The 4,856-nt window shown below is 42.4% G+C and overlaps 2 non-coding genes across 2 annotated transcripts; one reads left to right on the top strand and one right to left on the bottom strand.

The window, feature by feature from the left end:
* Nucleotides 1–2,940: 2,940 nt before the first annotated feature.
* Nucleotides 2,941–3,014, bottom strand: Trnai-aau (transfer RNA isoleucine (anticodon AAU)). The gene has a single exon. It is a non-coding gene; the product is annotated as a tRNA-Ile (tRNA).
* Nucleotides 3,015–3,542: 528 nt separating this feature from the next.
* Nucleotides 3,543–3,616, top strand: Trnat-agu (transfer RNA threonine (anticodon AGU)). Its single transcript has one exon. It is a non-coding gene; the product is annotated as a tRNA-Thr (tRNA).
* The last annotated feature ends 1,240 nt before the right edge of the window (nucleotides 3,617–4,856 follow it).

Here is a 4,856-nt window from a genome sequence, read left to right on the forward strand (position 1 = left end):
TGGAGTCAATGGCATATTTGCAGTTCAGAGACTAGCAGCTCAATACCTAGCAAGAGCTGGCAACATGACAACATTTCAATTCTAGTTTAATAGCAACAAAACAATGTCTCAACCCAAAAGCTGTCTGTCCTGGAAGGCAGGCCCTCTTCTGTATGTGTTGGGGGGATGGGGAGAGGGGGTTACTGCTTCTGTTCTATTCGACTCTGCAATTAATTGGACGAAACCTACTTCCATTCAGAAAGATTATCTCCTTTGCCCTGAGTAAATGTTAAATTTATCTAAGGAGGTATGAAAAAGCTACACAGGAAAAGCCATGGTGATGTTTGGCCAACTATGTGGATATCTAGCTCACTGTCCTGCCAAGAAGACATGTAATACTAACATACAACAGTTTGCTGAAGAAAAAAAAACACAAGATTTAAAATTAAGAAGAGGGCTGGAGAGATGCTTACTGATGCTCTTGGTCCCACATTTAATTCCTAGAACCCACATGGTGACACACACTGTTTGTCACTGAGTCTCTGGGGGCGTGATGCCCTCTTTTGACCATTTGAGCTCTTGCAGCACATGGTGCACATACGGACACTGAGGGACACAGACATACAGAAGTAAAAATAAATAAAACAGATCTTGTAAAGAAGAAAAGCCAGTGGTGGCTCATGCCAGCAGCATTGGGGACACTAAGGCAGGACTTCAAGGCTACACAGCAAAACCCTGTTTCCCCCTCCACAAAGGGGGAAAAAAATCTAGACGGAGGAGGAAGAGATATATTTTCCTAACACGAAGCAAGAAAGCAAGGTAATTTTTTTTATGTTTTCAATTAGTTTTGCACTCGAAATCCATTCCTATGGTTCAACAATGCAGTGTTTGCCCCTTCTTTTATCTCCTCAGTTATCCTTACCATGCTTTCCACTTGTTTTGGTTGGGGATGGTGGTGCTTAGTTTTGTTTAGTTTTAAGACAGGGTCTTGTTGTATACTCCAGGCTGGCCTCTAACTCTCAGCAATCCTCCTGCCTGGCCTCTCATGTGTTGGGATTCCAGGCATGCAGCATCACATTTGACTCACCTCACCCTCTGTACAGGGAATTATATGAATGGCCTCAGGAAAGCTAATCAAGAGCACATGCAGAAGGATCTCTGTGAGTCTGAGGCTGGTCTACAAGGGCTAGTTCCAGGAAAGGCTCAAAAAAAAAAAAAAAATAGGAAAATCTGCTAGCTGAGCTGCATCCTAAACCAAGAAGAAACTCAGGGGAATTAAGAAATCTCGTGCTATTCTAATAGTTCCAGGGCAGAACACAAGAGCTCCTAACTTGGGATAGGCTCCTACTAACCCACAGCCCACAGTGAGTGTCGTCAATGATAAAAGCAATTTCAATTCCAGTATATTCATTTGGAGTCTATATATCTGGTGGTGAAGCAGAAGTCCTCTGGTAAAAAAAGATGACCATGTCTTTTGTTTCTGCTTTTCAGTTTTCTGTTTGAGACAAGGCCTCATGCCGGGCGATGGTGGCACACGCCTTTAATCCCAGCACTCGGGAGGCAGAGGCAGGCGGATCTCTGTGAGTTCGAGACCAGCCTGGTCTACAGAGCTAGTTCCAGGACAGGCTCCAAAGCCACAGAGAAACCCTGTCTCGAAAAACCAAAAAAAAAAAAAAAAAAAACCAAAAAAAAAAAAAAAAAAAAAAAACGAGACAAGGCCTCAGGTAGCTCAGGCAGACTTGAATTTCTAACTCTCTGCCTTTACCGGCCCTGTGCTGGGATTACAGGCATTCACCCCAGTGCTGGGTTCTATGTGGTGATAAGGATGGAGCTTCTTGCAAGTCTTCTGCCAACTGAGCTTGTAGCCCAGGCTGTCCTTAAGCTCACAGTGGTCCTCCTATCTCAGCGTCTCAAAAGCTGACGTCACAGGCCTGAGCCACCATGCCTGGTTTATGTTATTGCCTCCACTGAGCTCCCAGACTCCGAATTACTAGCCAATATAGGTACCTCCCTGCTGGGAAGTCCCCTAACATCTCTGGATTGACTCAAAAGGTAATCCTTAAAATATCTCCAAAGATGTTCCTCTTCCTGGTCTCCTTTAGCCGTTCTAATTTGTCTATCGCTCCCCAAAGCCTAGCTATTTTCCTAGAAAGTTGATACCATGTTTCCAAAATCCTACCTAGGTAAAGTTTTCCGAGACTGCTCCATATAAAAGTTTCTGTACCATCCAGCGTCCTTAACTCATTCAGCAGATAAATATCTTCAACACAGTCTATGTTGCTACAATGAGTGCATTTTTCTAAGTATCTGATGCCTGTCACCATAGGAGTGTGTCTTCTAATGAGGTTACCCAGTGTCTGGAGCTGGTTCAGGTCATCTGATAATCCATCATCCCAGGGAAATTTATCCTCTCAGACTCAAATATTTGGGTTTTTTGCTATGATAAACACCATGACTAAAAGCAACTTGGGGGAGGAAAAGGTTTGTTCTCATCATGGTTGAGGAAAGTCAGATCTGGAACGAAAAGAAAAATCCATAGAGGAATTCTGTTTCCTGGCTTACTTCAATTCTTCATACTCAGCCAACTTTCTTACAGACTAGGGCCACCTGGCCACTAGGACCTCAATATTTGGAGCTGTTAAAAAGGATAGCGTTTTAGAACCAAGAAGAACAGACCTAGCAAGGTCGAGGTCCAGTGGAAATGAAGAAAGGCCAGGTGCCCATAATTATGGCTCTGAAGGACTTACAAGCTTAAATAAGTCAGGCGGAAATTGCAGCTTATGAAGGACCGAGAAAGAGCTCAGGTTTAGCAGTTGCTAGGATACCAAAGAGGCGCTGATCAAAAGCACAAAAGTGGTGAAAACACAGGATGTCTCCAAGACAAATGTCAGACAAACTATTAGAAAGAAGTGAAGGAAGACTTCGGAACCAAATATTACCTGCAAAATCTGCAGCTTGTACTGGCCCGTACGGGGATCGAACCCGCGACCTTGGCGTTATTAGCACCACGCTCTAACCAACTGAGCTAACCGGCCACTGCGAAGAACGTTTACTTCTTTCTTACCTACAAAGATCTCAAATAGAAGCTTTTTTTTTTTTTTTTTTCTCCTTGATGCTTGGGGATCAGAATAAGTAATTGTACTGATTTATTTTGCTCCAGATGTGGACTCAAGGAGTCCTGTATCATCCAAAGAAACGCTTGGGATCCTTTGTTTTTGCTTTCCCTTAAACCAGATAAACCGAGTCTGCTAACGGGTTTTCTTCCCAGTGCTTCGCCTGCAGCGCCTGCAGATGCGACTCACAACCGCAACCACACACCTTCAGATGCGGTTTCGAGACAGCGATGTTTGAAACGAGATTTCCTCTGACTTCAGCCTTTGTCAACGGGAGGTCGTTGCTTTAGTCCAGATTTTAGAAGCAATCATTTAAAGGAAAGTTCTTTTTTGGGTGTGACTGGTGTTTCTGATCTTTTTCATTTCCAAGCCAATTTCCAGGGTTGCTGAACCTTACTAATGTATGACATCCTATTCAAATAATACATAACTACATGACTTTCCAGCTCTGGCTCCGTGGCTTAGCCGGTTAAAGCGCCTGTCTAGTAAACAGGAGATCCTGGGTTCAAATCCCAGCGGGGCCTTTTTTTCTTTTTCCTTTTCCTTTTACAAATCTTTATTAATCCTACCGAGTATTTTCAGATTGACTTGCGGTGCTTTTATTCACATCCTATGAAGTGAAGCACAATCCAGCCTTTTAAACTCTTCTGAGAAACTGAACAGCCGTGCATTGGAAGATGGAGGTGTGAAATGGAGCAATTCAGGAAAAGCTTTCGAGTAATTCCTGAGGACAGGACAGAATTTTGTTTCTGAGATCATGGGACTAGAGATGCATAGTCGGTCTAGACTAGCTGAAGCTTGTTCCTTTTCACTACACGTTGTTTGAGAAGTAATGATAATTTATGAACTTTAAACACGTTGGGAGTGATGACGCACGCCTGCAATTCTAGTATTTCGGACTTTGAAAGCGAAAGGTCCGGTTTCTGATACATAACACGGCCTTACTTTTTCTTTCTTTTTTTAAATGATGATTAGTAACAAAACATAAGTATTTAACACCTGACAACTGACTATAGGTAATTGAAAAAAGTCATTCTGAACTTGATGTCTTCAGATTTTTTTCATAGAATAACTGAAAAAGACACCGAACCCTGAAAAATTAAGACATCCATGTTTTATTTTCTGTTTCTTTTCCTACTTTTTATATTCTAAGGTATATTTTCAGATTATGTTAGACTCTGTAAAAGCCTAATCTCCCTTCCTTAATAAGGTTCACAGAATTCTATAAGCAGAGAATTGGATTTCACGAAGGTTCTTCACCTGCCTGCCGGTAATGATTTAATGAGTAGTGACTAGTGGGGTTTTGTTTCTTTGTTTGCTTGCTTGCTTTTTTGAGCTGAGCATGTGTGACAGATTGACAGTGTAAAGGACCCCTTAGGCTGGAGACATACTTCAGTGACAGAAAGCTTGCGTCCTTGCCCAAGGCCCTGTGTTAGATTGCCCTTACTACAAAACTAAATAAAGTAAACATGAAAATAACCACACTGCACAAAATGGTTTCCAAACACAGTGTTGTCCAGACCAGCTTCAGTCCAGAGTTCTTTTGGTCTGCTATAGTGTTTTCTTTTGTGTCTAACACAGAGGCCAAGTCTACAGTTCCACTTAAGGAACTTGGGCAGAGAGAATAAATAGGAAGAAAAAATCTGGGAAGAGAAGATCAAGGAATGAGAAAGAGGAGGAGAGAAAGACTTCAGGGGCCAGCCGCCTAGGTACATGGCAAGCCACAGAGAAAGAAGTAAAGAAAGACATACAGAAATAGAGTAA

This window comes from Chionomys nivalis, chromosome 13 (assembly GCF_950005125.1).
Source record: "Chionomys nivalis chromosome 13, mChiNiv1.1, whole genome shotgun sequence".
Taxonomy (NCBI): domain Eukaryota; kingdom Metazoa; phylum Chordata; class Mammalia; order Rodentia; family Cricetidae; genus Chionomys; species Chionomys nivalis.